At 43.9% G+C, this 22,239-nt stretch overlaps 1 protein-coding gene and 1 long non-coding RNA gene across 4 annotated transcripts in view; one reads left to right on the top strand and one right to left on the bottom strand.

Annotated features, from left to right (window-relative positions):
• ESRRG (estrogen related receptor gamma) overlaps positions 1 to 16,345 on the bottom strand; it is a 390,646-nt gene extending 374,301 nt beyond the window's left edge. For both annotated transcript variants that reach the window (XM_086743706.1, XM_086743707.1), the window contains exon 1: positions 16,120 to 16,345. The gene's annotated coding sequence lies outside the window, so the exon portion shown is untranslated. The remainder of the gene's footprint in view (positions 1 to 16,119) is intronic.
• Positions 16,346 to 16,373: 28 nt separating this feature from the next.
• LOC147601315 (uncharacterized) lies at positions 16,374 to 21,660 on the top strand. 2 transcript variants are annotated; one of them, XR_015258028.1, is made up of 2 exons: positions 16,374 to 17,635; positions 18,191 to 21,660. It is a non-coding gene; the product is annotated as an uncharacterized LOC147601315 (long non-coding RNA). The 2 variants fall into 2 exon arrangements; XR_015258027.1 differs by having other exon boundaries at positions 16,374 to 17,701.
• The last annotated feature ends 579 nt before the right edge of the window (positions 21,661 to 22,239 follow it).

Raw genomic sequence — 22,239 nt, 5'->3', positions numbered from 1 at the left:
ATTTGCTGAATTTCCTATACCTAAAATTGGTTCCATACAATAGTCATACGTTCATTATGTATGATGATTTTAACACTCACAATACCAGCTCCCTCCTGCGACTGGCCAGCACTGGGTTTCTCTGTATCACCTTACTGTGCTGTACCTAATTGGTGCTCAGTTTTATCACTGTATAACATGTCGGTGTCTTCGTGGAAGTCCAGGAGCAGATCTTCTGCAGTAAAAGAGGTAAAACAGCAAGACCAGCCCTAATAAATTTTACTAAACTGTTTGTCCTTGAAATGCCACAGTGAGATTATGTGGCAAATAATTCGAAAGTACAAATGAAATTATCAAAGATGTGCTAAGGAGCCGATGTTTGTACGTATTAAAATACCAAAATAAACGTATAATAATTCAAGCATGCTATTCTGAAAACACAAAGTTAGCAGATTGAAAGTTACAGGTTAATTTATAACATGCTTTCCAGTAAAATAACAGATCTCCTTGTATCAGTTTTAAAAAGCACATGAATAATATTCTTAGCTGTTAAGATGTCATTAAGCACAGACAGTCCTACAAATTTTAGCTACCTCAGTATAAACACAACTAGGTTTTGTAAGGAACACACAGAGCACTTGTTATTACATGTTAAGTTTATTCACTATATATAGGCTTTTTATGATTGCAGTTTCTAAATTTTCTAAGAGTATATCTTTTTTCTTTGTGCTTGTATAGTTTCTAGGTTATACCTCTCTATAAATACACTTTACGTTCTGTATTGTTGTTTTCAAGATTGTACACATGTATGTAAATCAAAAGCAGCAATAAATAATATTAAGGTTGCAAGCAGTCTAGCTATCTTTGACAAATTAGAAAACTAGGAATTCCTTGAGAAAAAGTTCTCTATTTCAGGAAAGGAAAAAAAAAAAAGTAAAAAAAAAATAATCTTATCTATTAATGTGGAGAAAAGGTGCAGGGAAATGCCTATACAACTTTTGCATAAAAAGCAGGAATGATTCAGGAGAAATTGTAACAGATTTCCTAAATACTGCCCCCCATAAAAAATCCAATATTTAAAAAAAATAGAAGGTCAAAGTAAACGTATGCAGAGTTACGTGAAAGAGTTAAAGTCATTGATGAAAGACTATTTGCGATAAGGATGCATCTGTTTGAAATAGGATAGCATTTGGGACTACTTGAGCAAAAGTCTACAGAAAACTGATAAATCAAGGAACTGAGCAGGATTTAAACAAACAACAGACATGGTTGAGAACACACAAAATGTCATGAGTACAGCTGAGAAATAAGTGATGGCACAGGACCACTTACTCAGCTAGTAACAAGACATTATTTGCTTTGGCCTCCACAGGGCGAGACAGCTATCAATCCAGCCACGGCTCCAGCAATTCTTGAGACTGAACCCCTAAAAAAAGTTATTATTATTTCTGGGTGCATACATGGAACACCCCAGTGTCTCTGGCTTTTAAAATACAAAACATTCGCCATATATCACAGAGCCAGGCGAAACCCTAAGTGACTTCTTGCAGAAAAGAGTTCTTCCCCATCAAATACTTGCCCCCAAAACTGCTGTTACAAAATACCAGGGCCTGGATTCTCCAGGAAAACCTCCTGAAGCAATAATAATTTTGCATCCCTGTACCCAGCTTTCAGGTGTTCTGTCCGTGTGATGGAGCCCTCAGCCCTGTTAGTTACCCCTCCATCTTGTGCAGTGCCAGCAAATTCACGAGCGGCCATCACCAAGCAGAGAATAGTCCAATACTGCCCGTAGGAGACAACGAAGGCCACACATACCTGAAGTCCCACTTCTTCTCTAGGACCTACGTGTCTAAGCAGTGATACTCAAATTTCTTAGTTTTGGTATCTTGTTTAAGGTGCCCAGGCTGTTCCTGAAAGAAACCTACTGGAGAGTCCTTCCTTTCAAGGACACAGCTGGAGAAAGCGAGATACATCACACACAGAAAGCCACCCTTTTGCAAGAGGAGCTCATGCTTTCTGAAGTCTTTCGGGATGTGGGGGGAAAGATGTGAGCAGACAGGCTCAACTTCATCCTCACATCTGTCAGGATGGAAGTGCTTGAGAACATCCAAAGCAGATCTCTGGCCACGTGGGAAAGCTGGATATTGAAAACGTAGGCACTCACACAGGTCAGGCAACTTCTAAGGTTAGGTGGCAGTTCAGTGGGGATATTGAGGATCTCAGTTTGGGCTTTCAATGCCTAAATCCCACTTAAGTCCCACTTAAGGCATCTAATCCTTTTGTGGATCTGGGCCTAAAGCCTTGCCAGGAAGAAGAGAGCCTATGCATGCAAAAGCTGATGGTCAGTGACAGTCTGGTTCTGTTAAAACTAAAATACACTGAGAATGACCTTATTTTGTACAAAGGAATAATGCAGAATAATCAAAGACGCGTTCTAGTCATGGAAAGTTAATGGAAAGTTAATGCAGCTGATACAGATCACAGTCCTGTCTTTAGCCCCCACGACAGTTTTGCTGACCTGGAGAATATTATATCCCATAAATCACGAGTCTTCGATAGCCCATGGGAAGAAGTACATTTGAAAATGTTCAAAAGACAAAATGACTAGAGGAGTCCTCAGAAAAACTTCACTTACCCACACCAGCTAAGAGGTAAAACTAGAAAGGAGCAGAAATTTACAAAACACTGTAATGCTTACATAGAGTTAATAATTCAAAGAACAATATTCTGTCATTCAGTGACCAACTAGTTCACCATGAAATTAAATAGTTTCTGTCCAATTCCTGATAGTCAGTTCACTTGACAAAAGCTACTGATTTATTTCTCAGTTACCTGCAGTGCTGTTGGCTCTCCCAGTCAGGAAGTAAAGCGTGAGCAGATGTGAATACTAGTTTACCCTATATTCCCTACACCTGGAACCTCCACATCAAGACTTACACCACTTGCATTTAGTTGACAGACTGCCAATATGATATTTTCATATACAAAAAATATCTAACACAAGTGGTCTTTGCATAAAAGTAGTAGATTAGAATTACAATCATAAAATACAACTTTTTGTTATTATTCTATATTACTGTGTTTATGAGGGAGATATCATTAATTATTACTAATTATTTTAACAGTAAATATTTCTGCTCGTCCCCAAGTATGCACTGCAACATTTGCCTGATTGCACATGCTGAGATTTCTCTATGGGTAAAACACTGACGTCTCCATTTTGGAGATTCAAATACATCTTCACAAAGCCCAGCTTCAAATGAGAATTCTGGTCTAAGTCTCCCACACCTGCCCATCAACCAGCACCTGCATTTTATAAACTGGGAGAGAAACAAGGGGGCTTACCTCCTAATTCTTCCTATTGGCAGATGGGCAAAAAGTTCTGCCTTCTCACTCACTAACACCTGCAAGTTTTGCATTACAAAATCACTATTTGATGCAAAATACAGCAGAGTACACAAGGACATATGTCACAGCTCATAAAGATGCCAAAGACACTCTGAGCAAAGGAAAATTGGCCACTGTCCCATGCCAGTGAAGTCCATGGGACCACGGTGCATTCCTTCCTTCCTTCCTGAACACTGCATTATCTCTCCAGATTGAAACTTAGTTTCCTCCACCAGGCACGATTCAAACATCCCTCACCTGGTTTTCAAGGGGTGTAGGAATTACTAATGCTTCATAATGAGCTCATGATAAGCAGGCCAGTGGGGTTTCTCCAATTTACTTGGATATTGGTCTTGAGTCTCACTATGCTTTCAGCTGCATTTTACTTTCAGTTCTGGATTCGTTCCAGGATACATACGCAAAGTCAAGGTGGTATCTTTTCTCTCCAGCCACCTCCTCCCTTTTGGTAAGTTTTTAATACGCTTACAGGTCTATTTACAAGGAGTACCCCAATACAGTCTTAACACTGATGCAGACAAGCAAGAAAATATTTTGCAGTTTGGCTTTTTTTTTTTTTAAATTCAAATATTCCTGTTTAAGTGCTTTTCTTTTACTTCTCAAAAGTATAACGCTAAATCTTACCTTCCTGACTCACTCAAGCAATCGCCCCCTCCGTCTGGCAAGGCAGCTTGGAAGAATAGAATTTGTCCTGTATCTACCTATGCATTTTAGTTGCAACCTGTGCTTGACAGAGACTGGTCAGCTGTAACAGATTGATGAGAAATTGATTGAAATGCTTCCGGTTGAAAAATATATAAATCATAATTAGTGATAAAATAACATAGATGTATGTGACATCTGTGAAATACAGAGATGACCTAGAAATATAGAAATAACCAAAGTTCCAGTCTAGGACTCTCATAATCTAATATTTCCAAATAATATAAATGCTACAACAAGTAAATACAGAAAACAGTAAGTCAGTGTACTGCAAGGTGACAGCGCTGTCTACAGAATAGTAAGGGTTAAAATTTTTTGAGAGGTTTAGGGGGCCATGAAAGTTGTGAATTTAGATTCACACTGATTTGAATTGTTATATTAAATAACGTACAAAGTTATTTTTGTTTGCTTTTCTTACTGACTGCTATTCCCATCCCAGGTTCCTCCTTACAAAGTGCAGGCACAGCAGGGAAATAGCACCCAGGAACAAATTAAGGGAGAAACATGAGTGGAATGCGGCAGGCTTGGGGGAGAGACCCATTTACGCAGAGAAAGTGCCTTCAGCGGGGACATTTGTGCCTGCGCCGACATGTGCGTAGAGAGGTCTGGTGAGCGCATGCCCAGGGAGGCGGATTTGGTTATGGTTAGAATTTGTGAGTGACAGCCATGTGACAGCTGGGAGTCAGCAAAGATTTTGTAGGGATGGAAATTCCTGAGATAGGACACACGACTGCTCATGCGATCTGCATGTGCCTATCATCATGCTGTATTATAATAGCTGACACGATGGTTTACCAGTTCTCCAAAAGAGAGGCTATAAATTAGGAAGAGGATTTGAGGAATGGTGGATGAGAAATGAAAGTCGTAACATTTGAAAATGAAGGGATAAGTGCCAGTTGTTTTCACGTTGGCGAAACAAGCAAACAAAAATCTCCAACTGAACAACACAGCAGTACCAAAACTTGCATTTCCATTATTTATCTTCAGTGACAGCCTATTATTTCCTTAGAATATATTTTCATAATTAACTTACTAACTTACCTAGAAGGGCCTCCATCCTACAAACAGTTACAAATACTAAATTTTAAGTACACGAGTAATCCCACCGATAAGAGCTATTCCTACATTTTCAGGATCGGGGCCTAAGTCACAACATGTAATTAAGCAGAGACATTTCCAAGGAACGGTTTCCTTTTCCCTTCTGGGGGTCTTATGCAAACACGAAGCCAGTGGAGATGTGCAATTTAAATCAAACCTGAAAAACTGAAATACTTTCCCTTTAACACTGAATTCAAGCCGATACAGTATCACATGACCTTTACCGTAATTTCTATTAAAATCATTTCATGTCTGGTTGCTTCTGCTATCCTGGCTCATTTGTATTGTTTACAACAAGTCATTGCTCTCGACAGTTAGTGGTTGCTGAATCCATGGTTACCAGTTTTTACATTCACTGGTTAAATGGAATGCAGGTCTTCGGTGGGGTTTCATGGAGAAAGCTCTTAAGAAACCACAATCCAGCTATCAATCAAGCTAACCTAGGAGAAATTAATCTGATAAACAGAAGTAGCGTTGTGTATGAAAAATTTATCGAAATGGAGCTCAAGGCTTTTATTAGTTGCAGTCGCAAAAGACGACACGTTCGGATCGGACCTAGCGCACGGAAGACTTAGGTTATGTGGTCTACGTCTGACATTCATCCATGTTGTGCCTTCTCTGGCGCTCACTGCTAATAAAACTATACTGTTAAGGCTTAAAAAAAAAAAAAATCTCAAACACTTATTTTACCACAAATGTGCTTGGAATATAAATAGCGCTTAAATACAGGTTTAACCAGACTGCAGTCCCGGCAAAGTAACTTAAACAGACACAGACAAGATAGTAAAACACAAAATAGACAGCCTTGAGTAGAATTCAATTAAGACAAAAACCACCCCAAACAGTGCAACGTTGTTAACGACTAAATTAAGCCTGTAAACAAATATATTTTATTACTACCTAAGAACAATACGCGCTAATTCCGTTTGCCCTGTTATTTATAGTTTGGCATAGGGTAGGGTTGCCAAAATCAAAAAACAAAGAGAAAACTTATTTGCAAGATGGACCCCCAAATCCTTTAAAATGCCCCAAAAACAGAACAAAAGTTCTCGACAGTTTGATGGCTACAATAATTGTCCCACCAGCTGCAGGAGAGCAACAAATAGTTAAATCAAACATATTACTAGCAGCTCATCTACTGCAAAGTCACTGTATCAGAAGCCCGAATTGATTTGTTTCCTTAGAACAAATTGAAAATGAACGTAACAGAACATCCGAAGGAAAAAAAATAATAATAAAAAAAAAATCCCTCCTGCCCTGCTAATCGGATATTGTATAATGGTTGATTGCAGCTTTGCACCGTGCTATTGTTGCCTATATCGTACATACTTACAGGTTCTGGGTTCTTCCAAGAGTTTGGTGCAGTTTCAAGGACAAATGTCTCAGGGAAGTCTTTCTACTGTGCAGCAGTGATCCTGGCTCTGATCTCATTACATGAGCAGAGTGCTACAGCTGACAAAATAAAGGAAACTTCCTGCATGAAAAAGAAATCTTGGAAAGTCTCAGGGTTAAAAAGGCTGCTTAAATGTGCTGCTGGATTTGCTCCCTAGTTGTGTACACACAGTAGCAGCCGATCTCTGTTTGCAGCCCTGCAGAAAGAAACCTTTGCTGAAAACCAATGGCATCACATTTCAGCGGAGCTACTGCCAGGCTGTGGAGAGCAGAGCACCCTTTGACAACTTCACCCAGTCCGAATCGCCGGCGTTTGCGGCATGTCCTGCAGGACTTCTGAAACTGTCTCTTTACTGTATTATTTTTATTAACGCCACTCTGAAATGCCGCGTCCTAGGCAGTCGTGACACAAGCAGAAGCCTCCCTCGCTGTAATAGGAGGTTTTTGACTGTGTCACGACTCTGAACTGCAGAATTCACCACCAAATATTTTGCTTTGTCTTGATTGTGGCATTTGCAGATGAGAAGCTGTTAGCTGCGCTCAACAGCATTTTCTGCCTTAGAATTGCTAAATTAAGTGCCATAGGCATCCTGTTTATCCCAAATCCATCCCGAGCCTGCCTTGCATCAATCACACACTTCTCAGCGCTTTTTTTTCCCTGATACAGAGTACAAGTCAACAGATTTTGGGAGTGGGAGGGGGCTGGTTCTTTCATTTAATATCTTATCTAGAGCCTTTTAGCACAGCCCCCATTGGACTAAAGCCATGGAGCGCAACACCCCAAATTCGGCGAAGTTTCATATTCTGACCAAAGTCCCAGTGTGACTCCAAATACCTGTAACGGCCCCCCTTAGCTCCAGAACCAACCAGGGATGGGCAGAACTTCCGCAGTTCTTACTGCTGACCAAGTAAACCAATAAGACCAGAAAAACAACGTTTTAAAACAATACATCTGCCAGCTCTGTTTCAACGCTTAAACTGAGAAGCAATACTCCGAACACATCCTCACATTTGATGTTAAAGAATCACCAATAATTAATTCAGATTTAGTTGTTTCACCATTTAGCCCAGGGTGATTCTCCAAAGAATAACTGGGACCATACATTCCCCCCACACGCAGTCAGAGTGTGACCATAGATCTTGCACGCTGCTTTCCAAAAGGGACCTACTTCTCTCTCCAGGATAACCAGCAAACCTCAGAAAAAAAAAAAAAATAATTAGAAGAGTCCCTTTTAAAAGTGCACCGTTGCAGAGTTTGGTTAGGAAGAGTCAGGAGTTTTTTTCTGGGCATTTGTAAGACAGATTATTCACCACTCTCTTTTCCCCTTGGGCACTATGACTATTCTAGCTACTAGTATATTGCGTGTTATTTCTTTAATATTTTGAACTTTATTCAAAAGGGCAGAAACCAAAACTGACAGTACATCAAGACACCATGTTCTATGATTCAAACAGCAAAATAATTGAGATCCTATGCATACACAACATCCGAGTGTGGGTACGCACGTTGCACACATGCGCGCGTGCTTACTCATGAGCACAAAGAAGTATAAGGGTTTGTGGCTCAATTTTCAGAGATACACATAGTTCATGTCCTCACGCCCTTCAATTAAAAAAAAAGTAACAACAAGCAAAACCTGACTAGTAAAACACTAAAAATAATTTTTATAAAAGGTAGGCACTATTTATAGCAGGGTAACCATACTGATTCAACATGCATTTCCACCCAAATTTGCCCCTCTCCTTTGGGAAAAGGATCCTGTCCACTCCTGGACCATGTGACACCAGAGAAATGAAAGTGTGTGGTGGCATCAGCAGGATTAATCTCGCTTTTCTCCCTGGAGAGCCAGTGCAAGGCAGGGAATAAAAATCCCGGCCACGAGGCTGGGCTCTGCCACTGACTGGCTGTGTAGCCTCCGACATATCCCCTCACCTCTCCGTGCCTGAACCGGCAGTATCACACGTAACGCGTATTGCAAAAGCACAATTTCAGTGCCTTTGTTGCTCAAGCTGCGAGAGAGATGGGGATTGCATGTCATAGAAAAGTAAAGGACTAAAACCTGAGGTTGCGCATCCAGCTCCCAGCTGTGCTGTAAGAAGGGCCGTGACCTCGGACGGCCTGCTCTCCGTGCTCCAGTGCCCAGCCTGCTGCCCAGACTCCGCATACCTCCCTCTCAACCCTTGTCCACCTGGTCTCTTTTGGGTGTAATATGGCAGGAGAGGGTTTTTTCCTGTTAGAAATTCAGCACAGAGTAAAACAAGCTCTTTTTGTCAGGTAGAACTCAAGACACTAATTTAAGACAAGCAAAAAGCAAATCCCTGTGGAAGAAGGAATTTCAGTGAATGAAGCTTCCTCCTCAAGAGCCTCTAAATACCCAAGTGTTTGCACAGAAAGGCTGAGACTCCCGAATGCAGCATGAGAGCAGTAATCCAACCATAGTCAGCAGTCCTACCCCACACAGCCCAACTGGCACTTGGCAAGGCTGGAGGACATCCACTCTGGGTTAGACTCCACTTCTCCTTACCTCTCCTCTATAATCATGTCCGACCCATCACAGCTGGGTTGATATGGATCCAGGGACACAGCTCCTTCAGCTCCCTTCTTTTGTAAAAGTATAAACAGATCCTGACCATGGGACACACAGGAACTACCAAATCTTTCTCCTCCCAGTCTTTCCAGCTATACCTCAACCTGTGACACTCTGTCCTCCCTTTTCTCTCCTTTCGGATTTTCTCATTGAATTTTGTTTTCACAGAGTTCTATACAGCACAAAGCATAGTAGCAATTCAAAGTCCATTTTCCAACCTTCAGAAAATGGGGTAAAATAGCCTGGATACTAAGGAGAGGCTGCAAAAAAAAAACATTTGGAAAGGATGGGGAGCAAGATGTAGGTGAGAAATGAAGATGGGGATGCCAACCTGGAGCTTACGCAATGTCAGAAGCTTTATGTCTCTGTCCTTCCTCCATTCGTCCCCAGTGGAAAGGGTGGTCCTTTGAAACCAACCCCACCACCTGCTCTTCTAAAGTTTAAACTAGTACTGATGCCCAAGATGGGCCATGCTCTGCTTTCCTGATGTCCACCAGTTGTAACAATTTAGAAAGCTTCTTGTTTAATTCATACAGGTCTTCAAAGACATCATCAAGAGGAAGTCATTTAAGGCTACTACTACAAACAAGTAAAACAGAGCAAATTCTCAGTTTCAGCATCAATCTCAGGATATTTGTTGTATATTTTAAAACTCTGTTTCCAGGAGTCAAGTAATAAGAGACTAGCTTTCTCTTTCAAAAAGAGATTTCTGGCTTCTGTAATAAAAGAGGAATGATTGAAAGTACCTGCAATAGAACAGAAGTGCAGCAGAAGCACAGTGACACTTTCAAAAGTCACACATTTTAGCTGGTCTCAAAATTTTCAATAAGCAGTATCAGCTTTAATTATCAATCTCTGAACCCAATAGGAGCACAGAGAGTAATGAGAGCTACACTTGAAAGCACCTGGAAGGACAGACTCCAAGAAACATATCCCACCTGTTTTACTCCGACACTTAGGATTTTGATTAAATAGTAAGTCTGAAAATGTGTTCATCTAGACTTGTGTGATCTCTGCACAGATCCTGGCTGCATCTATCTCCCCAGTCTATTCATCTACCTATTAACTGTGACTACTGGATTTTCTTCCTGGCATTTAAACGCGTTTGGATCCTTTTCAATGTACGGAGTACCTTCCTCATCCTCATGCACCGAGAGTGGCTACACTCTCCTCACTGAAATTCCTCCATAAAAGTCACTTCTCCCTTTTCATCTATTAAGATGAAACTTTAACCAAAACTAATACAATCATCAAAAAAAATGTGTATGCCTAAGCTAGCTGTTGTTCCCATTAGCAGCTCTGCAGTACCTGATAGTTCAGGATTCTCTTTCCTGTTGTATTTACTGTGCTCACCTTTTGTACTACGTGTACAATTAAAATTGTTTGGGTTTTCGTACCATTCTTGTCTTTCATTTGCTCTTTAAAGTATCCAGCATACTTTGAAAACAATATAGGTGATAATATAGATGTATATACCACCACAGAGGCATCACAATAAATTTGGCGTTCGGAATAAGTCATTCAAAGTGTCTAGATCCAATTTAAATTCTCTCTCAATTTTAACCAAGGCTTCATAACCAGATGAACTTAAACCAAGGTGTACAACTTCATGCTACACTGGTAATCCACCCTAACCAGGAAATAAATTTCAGTGATTAAGTTGAATTGTTCGTACAAAATGCCAGCTTCAGCTTTTCACCCATACAAAATAGCTTGGAAAATATATACTGCATGTGTTTATTATAGCTACAGTTGCTATGAACATCTATAACTCTCCAACAATTTCTTTGATTTATGTTCAAAAACATACAGGGCATGAAATGATGCCTGCAACCTTACATTTCCCTCAAGAACATTGTGGGGAGAAGATATATTCCAAAACATCATGTTAGATTCCTTGTTATGTCTCCTTTTTAAAATAAATGTATGATAATCAATTACACATGCTTCAAAGCAACTGCCACTAGATTCCCCAACAGAAAAGCTGTTTCAGAAAAGTTCCATTTTCTTTCCCCTAATGGTTGAGTTATAATAAGAGATCTTGCTCAGATACTAAAGGAAAAAAAATCGTATTACAAAGGAAAGGCCCTGCTCAACTTGTATATGCATGCACAGGTTTGTGCTTGCCTAGGCTTGACTTAGAACAAGGTTTTCAGAGAAGTAACATCTCCACTGATCAACATGCTAACAAAAGCATGCCTGTGTGAAGATCTTGCACCTAATCTCCTCGTCATATATGCTTGTAGCAATCCAAGCGATGTCAAAAGAATGACACAGATGATAAGTTAATGTATCAGGCTGAACTTCCCTTTCAACCTCAATATGCAAAACACTCATTTAAGCAGTCCACCTAGCTGTAGCTTCCACTAGAAACACAAGCCTGCAGATGTTTATAGGAATATCAATTAAGCTGGATGGGAGCTCTGCCATAAATGCTGGTGCATGTAAGACTGGACTTCGCAGATCTGCCTGATCCCTGCGCAGAGGCTGAAGTGCATGTTTTCTCCAGGGTATGGAGGCTGATGGGTTATATGCCATTAACAGGTGAGCGTAATACGGATGACACCTCCACAACCTCATTCATGGCTCTGGCACAGGGACAAAGGCAGCTTCCCTGGGCAGCACCGTTGTCCATGGTGGGGAGACCGGAGCGGCCGGGAACGTGCATAGCGCATGGCGTCCAGCATAGAAAAAGGTCAGGATCTTTTGTCTCCTCTGCATTAGGTAGCTTGTGCTGCCTTCACCCCAAACAGGGAGCTCCCACTCCCTATCTTGTGGGCTTCTAGTGCCTTGGGTAACACCACAGACTAGGCAGCTGGCAAACAATATAGAAAACTGGACTGAATGGGACAGGCCTCTCTGAGGACTGACACTTCTTTTAAAGTGAATATGGAGTACGCTGGATCTGAGACTTGTTTCAAATAAAACATAGCCTTGTTGATCCCTGCAAGTGTGCAAAATTTGTGTGCCAAATCTGGCAACAGAAATAAATTCACTTGTTCCACTCTTCTTTTTTTTTTTTTTTTTTTTCCTGTCTTCCTTTGACTCCAACCCTCAAAGAACGACAATTCACAGGAGAGGAAATATTGGCTTGCACCCTCTTTGGACTGCAGCACTATTTTATCCGTCACTAGTGAAGCCTTGGAGGAGGGGGGGAGATTACTGGATGTGCACGCCTATTGCCCATGCAGCCCCAGCTAGATAGCATCAACAGTTGTGCTCCTATTTTCACAGTGGGAAATAAGCAGGTACTAGCTGTATAGGAATAATCAGGAGGAATCTAGGTCAAAATCAAAGCCAGACTTCTCTGTCCAGTTGACAAAACTCACAAGCAAACACAACACCCATGTAAAAACAAAGAACTTGCTTGTAATGGTTATCTCTCTTACGACTGCTAAACAAGCGTGCAAACATTGGCCTACCTGGAGTAAAAGACACCGTTCCTTTCCTGTGAGTTTTGAAAAGGCCTTCAAAATCAATATAAAATTGCAATATTAGGAAAATTTATAATCATTATTTCAAAAAGGCAGACTTGAAAGGGTCTCTTGTTCATGGGTAAATCTTCAGTTAGTTTTTCTAGTACCGGTGGTTCAATTGAAAGATTCACCAACTGCCCCCTGGAGAAAACTGAAGATCTGCATTTAAATGGAGATATAGTATTTCCAAATGCACGCTACCTGCAAGGCAGATACTGTCAAGGTTTCTTAGTGAGTGGATCTCAAATTGTATTAGGTACATTTCACTGCTGTAACTATCCCCATTTCGTAGGACTGGGGCTATTTCCATATCGTTTTCCTGTGTGCATGCTTTGTAGTATTTGTCCTGATAAGTCAAAATTAAACCCCCTTCCACAACAAACCCCTCACATACCAACAAGAAGGAATTACAACCTTGTGTATAATTTTCTGATATGCACGATGAAGACTATATTAGATAGCTTGACTAGAAATCTTAAATAATTGAAAACTCTGATGACTTAATAGAGTAGTGAGCTTGGTTTACAATGCAGCCAATTTAGAGCCATAAAAACACTGTGTAAAATTTTTATCTTGTGGTTGACCATTACGTATCCTATTTATTATTCCAAAGTATTTCAACAGCATTTTTCTTCATCAATGTGGCTGCTGGCATTTAGCACCCACTCACTAAATGCATGTGATTTTCCTGGAACAGCTTTCAGAAAAGAAAACAAAAAATTAGCAGATCACTACAAAACTGTTCCTTGTTATAATGTGCATTTTTTCACATTCTGACTTGAACTGACCTCATGTGCTGCAAAATACACTTGAAACCACCAAGACTTAAATATAATAAATCAAAACCGTATAGTGACGTTTAAAAGACTGGTGTAACTACTGATCCTGATACATCAGAGGACCAAAAAAAAAAAAAAAAAAAAATCAAACCTCACGAATACTTTGTTGCTAATGTACACGAGTTCAAAGAGCAGCATTCCTCTTCGGAAAAAGTCTTAATTTTCATAGCAGAAAATTATCCTAACCTTCCAGCAAAGTTTTTGTGACCATGCAGAGAGGGAAGGCAGAGAGGAGGTTTAGAGCGCAAAAGACGCTCGTGACGGGTTTCAGACGCGCAGGCATTAGTCCAGGCAGCCTCTCGCTGAAATTCAGGTTGCAATTGAAACGTCCCTGTAAACAAGGTTACTGCAAACAGCCCGAGATATCCTTCTCAGCAACACCTTCACCAGGAGCCCTTCAGCTGTCTACTTAGTTTGTTATACCTTATCTCGCAGCCCTGACATCCTAATGCTGATTCAAACTCAGGATTCAAAATGAAAGATGAAATATCTCTAAGATCACTTAATATTGAAATACCATTGCAGCAATAAGTGGTGCCAGGCTGGAGATAGGAATATAGTACTCTAGTGGTAACCTTTTAATTTCTGACAAAATACTGCGGAATAACTGTGATGCTGCACACACAGTTAATGCAATCGATTTGTTTTCCTTATTTTGATAATGAGCACACTGAATGTCATGTTTACCTTCTCCTGCCCCTGGCACATTTTAAACTGTAAAGTCCTCTAAAAGGAGACCTGCCAGCTTCCCGCACAGACATGAAACCCCTCACACCGCAACTCCCCCCCTCCTCCTCCCCAGCTCGCAGAACCAGAGCTACCTTGATGCTCTCAAGACAAGGAAGATCACAGCCACATGAGCCGCTTCGTCATTCTAAGTCTTTGGCTATTTTCAGTGGAAATGCAACGCACGCACCATGTATAATCTAATGTAGGTTATACTGTAAACTACTCCCATTCTGAAAGTGACGGTAGGTATGCCACAGCAGAACATTTCGTCCTCTGAAATAAAACAGGGAAGTAACACCAAAACCTATCAGGCAAGTTTTACACTTGGTATCAGAGACAGGGTGGCCAATAAATGCTTACAACTTTGGGGGTTTTATACAAAGGGCATGCAGATTTCACTCCCAGCCACAAATGAAGATAGGTTGAAGATGGAGCGGGGAAGGGGGTGTCATCTGGTTTTCTGTTGGGTTATGTTTGCTGTTAGAGTCTCCTCAATAGTATGACAAGGAAAGACAGAATGGGGGGGTGGGGGGGGATACTGCTGGGGGTGATTACAGGAGAGAAACCCAAGCTGCCCAGCGCCTGCCCTCCCACACTACCATTCACCTTCCTTTTCCTCTTCTTTATATTCTACTCATTTTTACTCGCCTCCCCCATCATTTAGTCATCTCCTAAATGCAGTCCTCTCTTCTCTGGTATCACGAGAAACATATTAACTAGACCAAGTACTCGGAGCGCTTCCCCTGCAGCACTTCAAAATACACCTCCAGACCCCTCGCTCCTTCACAGCACTAATGCCCAGGAGAAAAATAATAATAAAAAAAAAAATTTAAAAGAGAAAAAAAAATGTCCTCGCAGGCGGGTCACATTCAGACTCCCGCACGCAACCGTTTCTCTGACCCTCCCGCCCTGGCCGGAGCTGGGAGGGTGAGGTCCGAGGAGGGGCAGCCAGTGAGGCTGACTTTCCGCGCTTCCCTTCGCCCCTCCGGATTTCGGCCCCGCTGCCCTTGTCAGTGCGCGTCCCCGGCCGCGGACCCCGACCCCCCCGGGTGCGAGCAGAGCCAGGTCCGTCCCGCCCGGCCGGGCCACGCCGCCGCTCCCGCCAACCGGGGACGGCAACGCGGGGACACCCGGCAGCGGCGGCAGCCGCCGCGCCCCCCGCCCGGCCTGGGGGGCTCCCTCCGGGCCTGCTGGGCTCCCGCCAACCCCCGGCAGAAGTGTTTCAGGAAGGAGAGGGCGGCGGCAAAGCGACGGGGGCGAGGATGGGCCCCCTACCCCGACCCCGGCGGCCTCTCCCCGCCGGGCCCCGCCGCAGCCGGGACACTTCGGGGGTCCCGAAAGGGCACCCCGGGGGAGGCAGGGCGACAGGGGCAGCTGTCGCGACAATCACACACGCTCCCCGGCACCGACTTGGGAGAGAGTCCGGTCCCCCTTCCCTGCTGGCAAGCGCCAGGGCCACCCCGGGACCCCGGCCCCAAACTCTTGCTGGCTGAAGCCTCCTCACTTCCCCGGCACTCCTGACCCTGGGCAAGGCGGTGAGGGGGGGGATACAGGCAAAACCTGCTGGGGTAGGATCTGTCAGCAGAAAAAAATAATTAAAAATCATTCTCCCTTCCTCCCCCACCCCCCTCCCCCAGCCAAAAATTTTCAGTAATTGTCCGAGAGACGAGAACCACTAAACCCCGGGTGGCCGATGCTGTTGTGCGGCTTTTCACGAAGCTGGGTTTTTTTTTTTTTTTTTTTTGGGGGCGGGGGGGGGAATGACTCTGAGCAAGTGCAATTGGCAAGGTCTGAAGGTGGAATGGGGGGGGGGAGCGCTCCTGGCAGCGGCTCGTCTCCGAGCAAAATCATGCCCCCGCTGCAATGTCAGCTCGCAGGGGTGCGGGGTGGGGAGGGGGGGGCCCGCTTTACCTGGTCAGCTCAGAACCGCAGGCAGGTTAATCGGGTGAGTCGTCGGGGATTTTAAAGAAGCCGAAGCCGGTTTCTTTGCTAGGAAAGTCTACAACACCATGCAGGGACATTGCAAAATCTTTACACACGCCTCCTTTAACTGGGCTCCCGCGACCTCCGCCGGCGAGGGGGGAGCCGCCGGCGGGCTGCAGGCCGCGCGGCGCCGAGGCGGCGGGGCCCGGGGCGCGGGGGGCGGCGGCGGCGGCGGGCGCGGCTCGGCGGGGCGGGCGGAGGCGGCGAGCGGGCGGCGGCGGCCCCAGGTCCCGCGGCCTCGGCTGCGGCGGCGGCCCCGGGCCTCCCTGCCGCCTTGGTAGCGCCGGTCCGCACTCGGCCTGACCCGGGACGTCACGGCGCCTGCCTGTGTTCTCAACGGTAACTTGGCAGGAGAAGGGGGAAGCGGCCGGGTTTTTCCTGGGCTCGTTACCGGGTACGTGCACGTTTCCTTTTTGCATGCGGTGGGTGGTGTTTTTTTTTTTTTTTTAATTTCTTTTTGCCTTTTTTTTTTTTTTTAAGCGAAATAATAAAAAGCCGGGACAGGAAATCCGGGGCGCGGCGGGGGCTGCCGCCCCGCGATGGTGGCGGCCGCTCGCCGGCGGGAGCGGGGAAGCGGCGGCGGCGCGGCCGGGGGGAGCGGGCATGCGTTCATCTTTTTGTCTTTCATTTTACCTTCAGGGTGACATTCAGTGCCAGGCGAGCCTCGCCGGTCACCGCCAAGTCCCACCTGGAAAAAAAAACAAAAAACAAAAAACAAAAAAAACAAAAAACAAACCAAACAAACAAAAGCAACCAAAAAAAAAAATCAAACCAAACTGCCGAAATCGTGGGCCGGGGAGGGGGTGCCAGCCCCCGGCAGGCGGGACGCGGGCGGCCGAGCCCTCCGGCGGCGGACGGGACAGCTCCCTCCGGGGACGCGGGGACGGACACGGGCACGCACACGCCGCCGGCCGCCAGCAGGACATTTGCCGGCGGGGGGGGGAGGGCGTGAGGGGGGTGGGACACACCACAAAAAAAAAAAAATTAAAAAAAAGCAGCCGGAATTCGAGAGGAGTAGGGCTGCCGGCTGTTTAGCCTCCGCATCGCTGCTGCCGTGCAGGCCCGGCGCCGCCCCCCCCCCCCCCCCAATCTCCTCCAGGCCCCTGCAGGGGAAAGCTTGGGGGGGTGGGGAGGCCCCGCACAGACTTCTGTGGCAGCAGGTGAAATTTGGGGCGCAGCCGTGCTCCCCGTGGGCTGCGGGGCCGGGGGAGGCGCGGCGGTGGTTTGGGGCTTGGCGGGGGACAATGGCGGCGCCAGGGCGGGGGAGTCGGGCAGAGCCCGGCGGGGCTTAACCCACCTCTCCCTGCCCCCGCTGCCGGGCCTGCGGAGCACCCCCTTCTGAAAGCGGGGCGTTTTACCTTAAAACAGAGCCAGCTTGGGCCTGCAGTCACCACCGAAGCCGGCGTGACCACCGTGCAGGCTGCGAGCCGTGTTCCGGGTCATGGTAGGGGCTGGCAAGCTGCCTGTATCTTCTTTCCTTGATTTTTGTGCTTTTTAAAAGGCAAATCCTGTAGGTCTACCTGAACGGCCCCGCTGAATTCGGGGGACCTTTTTGCATGTTGGATTTAACTGGCGTGCAAAAGCATTTCCAGGACTAGGCCTCACTTAAAGAAAGGATCCACAGCGGCGCAGATGTAAGCGCCTCTTTAGCTAGAGATCAGATGTTACGCGCACACTGTTAACATCCCAGAGTGCTGATGCACCGTGACACCTGCCCCGCGACCACAGAGCATCCCAGCAGCGCCCAAAGTCAAGTTTACCTGTTCAGCACTGCCTTTCCCACGACCTGCTTTAATAATAAGTTACAACATTCCCAGTATGCATGTAACCAGCGCAGTGGAGTTCGCCAAGGGACACGCGTAGCAGGGCTGAAACTAAATTATTTTTTGCAACTGCCTCTGTTCAGAATTGATGCTAACATTGAAACTGTCATTTTCCTCATTTAAATAATTAAAAAAAAATCCTTAATATTGTTACTAATCGGGTTTTGCTATTCCAGATTTTATAGGGAGATACAAGTCAGGGAGAAGTTAGTGTGCACCTTCTCTGTTGCTGGACTCAGTGCTCTCAAACAGCACCCTTGTTTGAAATGGTGAGATTGTCTCTTGCAACTGGAAAAAGAGTTGGGGGAAAAAAAGAAATCCTTCTCAGAATATGGTACAGTCCATGCATTATTTTAAGGAGCCTGAAATTGAAAGCGCTTTTTTTTTTTTTTTTTTTTTTTTTTTTTTTAACTCAAGCTACTCAAGATGCTTTCTGGCTTGGCTAGAAAGACAAGTTTGTTTCATGTTTCTGTTTGGGAATTGTTTTGAACTACTTTTAGACTAAAGTCTTGCCTGTCTTAAGTATACTGTCTCAGCAGAGTACATTACTGATAAATTTCGTTTGGTAGACTTGAAAAGCACTGTGTACAGCTTGATTGTTGTCTATATTTTGCCATTCATTTTCAAGTAAGGCTCTTCTGATTGATGTGGGGAATTTGTTTAAAAGGATGAAGGGTATGGCATAGCTACCCAAGATGCTACTTGCAATTATTCCATGCCTCAGCTAAGAGGGAGATTTTTAGTTGTGATTGTTACACTTGTAAAAGTGAGCTAGTTAATCAAATTGCTATTTGCGGAATGCACTTAAAGGAACATTAAAATGTATTAATTTCATTAAAATAAATGAGCAGATAGGCAACAGAACAGAAGTATTAGTCACATAAGCAAGATCTCACCTATGGAGCCAAATACAGCCCTAGTGAAATCAACTGAGTTGTGCTTGTCTACAGCATATTTAATTTGGCCTCCACAGTCTCACAGCTGACACTTTATTTGGTTGTCAAAGGTGCGTATATTAAAAATGTGTGAGCCATGCTGCTTCTCCAATGTGATTAACCTCTGAAGTTAAATTCACCTGTTTTCCATTTAGCTCAGCTGCACAGTCCTATCACATATGCAATTTTTGGTGTGCGTACGCACTGGAGATACAGAGAGGAATTCCCAACCCCAGTATCAGTCTAAGGAACGTGAGTTGTGTCTGAAGTGAGGATGTCATGAGGTGGATTTCAGCAGAGGCTGTTCACCACCAACTGCTCCAGTTAATAGGCTGTACTGAAGTCTCTGCTACCGTAGAAGGAGGTAGATTCAGATTAGACATCAGGAAAAGTTTTTACAATGAGGGTAGTGGAACAATGGAACAAGTTGCCCAGAGAGGTGGTGGATGCCCCATCCCTGGAAACATTCAAGGTCAGGTTGGATGGGGCTCTGAGCAACCTGATCTGGTTGGAGATGTCCCTGCTCCTTGCAGAGGGGTTGGACTAGATGACCTTCAAAGGTCCCTTCCAACCCAAACGATTCTGTGATGCTGTCTTTCATTACTGCTGTTACTCATGCCAGTGAGAGTAAAGGAAAGGTTGGTATGTCTATAATAACACATTAATTTGCCATGTAGATATATTCTAAGAGCCTCTCAGCCCTGGAAAATTACACTGGAATAAGGTCAGATGTGAATGTAAAGGAGAACTATGTTCAGATACCTTATTCATTCTGGAATGATCAGAGTTGTTTCTTGGTTTCACTTAATCCACTTTCAAAGTGGATTAAGATAATTCAAGAAAGCGAATTCTTATGCTGGCGCAAGATTTGTCTACACATGGTTTCAGTTGAGCGTAATTACTGCAGTGTACCTAATAAGTATTTTGGAATAGATTTGTGTGTAGACAAGTCCAAAGTCCCAGAGGTCAATACAACAGAATTTAGTCTTTCTGTATAATGTGAGGTTAATCTAGCCCAACATTTGACCTACTTCTTTCCTCGTGAAGCATATTTAATTCATTACAGGTTTTTCTTTCTCAACAAAACCCCCACAACAGCTCTGTATTTATGATCAGTTTCAGGATAGCAATGCTGTGTGCACTCCACTAAAAATAAACAATCTAACCAGTATATACTGAGTACATTCTCAACTGCCTTAAAGTGGCCAGTAGGTTCTCTACTGAAGAAAATATCAGCTTTTCGATTGTAAATATTTTGAACAAGTTGTTACAAACAAAAGGAAAACAAAAACCAAAGCTCTGCTCTCTACTCTTAAACACCCATGATCCACTTGTACTCTGACTGCATACCATTCAAAGCAATAGCACCCATTCTAAATCAACAATATTAGTTCCTGAACGAGGAGCCTCTGGGACTTGCACAGGAGGGTTTGCAGAACAAGAGGGCCTTCAGGAGCCAGCTTAAGAATAGAGAGCTAATTTATAGTTCACTTACAGAGATCAGAATCAGGAAGCACCTACGTGAGACTCAGGCTACTCCACTCTGAATCAGGTATATTGTATCACTACTGGCATACAGGAGAGCTATCAAAATAATAATGAGAACATACAATATTTTTTTGTTACTTTGGGCCAAGTAGAAAGTCTGTCAAATATAATTATGTCTCATTCTGTGCCACAGACCTCCCTGGGAAGAGAGGTGACTTTTTCACATGAATTCAGACTCCTAAACTTTAAACTCAAAGTTATTTGTTGGGGGGCTGTGGGGGGGGAGGGGAAGAAAAAAACTAGACGAGAAAGAAATTGTGTGAGCTCAGCTGGTGAATTTTTTTAAAGAAGCATAAATATAAAAGCTAGGCTAGGTGGTATGAATTGCTGACCCTTTAAACACTGACGTGGGAAAAGCCAGTAGAAGCTATGAAGATTAAAAAAAAAATCCACCTACTTTGTGTGAAAGACTGTTATGTGGGAAGGCAGAGGTTACCCAGGGATCTTCCCTTACACAGATGGAAGTAGCTCCGCTACTCTGTGTAACAGGCAATGATGCTACACATAGGATTCTCGTTCCTAAGCCCAATTTGTGATCGTGAGCATGGTGTTGCTTTCCTGTGCTGGTCTTGTTTGAGGATGTAGGGATTTCATGTACTCCTACCTCACACCAAACCTGCTTGTTTAAGTAAGAAGCTTTCTGGCAAGAAAGTAAGCATTGAATAAAGAAGGTAAAACACAGATAAACATCAAGGTTCTTGAATTCTGTCATGCTGGGCAACTTTCACCATGGGTCTGTTCTTGATATTAAGGCTCAAACTAGACTAAGATTGAAGGCAATGAGAGTTTTGACCACACAGGAGCCCGTGCCTGATCTGAAATCCCACTTGTATAAATAATTGGATTAGGTTATTTTACACTCTGCTTCCACTCAGAGGTCTCCGGGTGTTGGAGCCGCCTGCAGTGGTAGGGTACCCTGGCTCTCCCCCACTCCTGCCATTACAGGGGAATTAATCATCCAATGTGGACGGTGTCTTTAAACCTCCGAAACAATGGCACAACATGCGCGAGAGGAAATCTCCGGGTACAGCCAATGCAATGAAATGAAGGATCCTCTATGGGAATCGGTTAGTAGCGCCAATGTTTAATATTTGTCATAACAACCACCAACTGTTTTGTTTTTTGTTCTAACAATGTGAATTATGCATTAAACATTAATACAAGTGAGTGTACTTTTCTTTTGATCTTCAAGCATAATCATTTCTAATGAGAGTTTATACATGAGCATTGAAACAAATCCCTGAGTCATGTGAATTTACATTGGTTTTACTCTGTGGGAAGGATATCCCGCATGGGTTACTCATGTCTGTAAAACATAACATACTTGTAAATCAGAAGAAAAAAATGAGTTTGCATTTGGCTGTTGGAACATAAGTATCTGCGTAGACATTTGGCTTGTATGCTAGCGGTAATGTAACGTTAAAAAGTTAATTTATCAGAGATTAGGGTTTGGGGTGGGGCCCTCATCTAATATGAGATCCAAGTCTGCTCCGAATAAGCAAGCTCACCTCTCAGCTTCTGACTGCTGACAAGAATCGAGCGTAGTGTCAGAGGAATTTGAAATAACTCTGTGAAGCAGTAAAAGGATCAGAATTTGGCTTGCTTGATAGAGACCAAAGTTCCCAAACTGCCATCAGCAGGTAATAATATTGCATATAGGCAGCAGACAAATTGCACAGTGCTAAGTGGCACCTTTCCGGATGCCCTTGACAGCCGGCTGCAGTGCCAGGCTGACCCAGTCC

The sequence above is a fragment of the Chlamydotis macqueenii genome, chromosome 3, assembly GCF_036417535.1.
Source record: "Chlamydotis macqueenii isolate bChlMac1 chromosome 3, bChlMac1.mat, whole genome shotgun sequence".
NCBI lineage: Eukaryota > Metazoa > Chordata > Aves > Otidiformes > Otididae > Chlamydotis > Chlamydotis macqueenii.
This window is presented reverse-complemented; position numbering and strand designations above follow the sequence as displayed.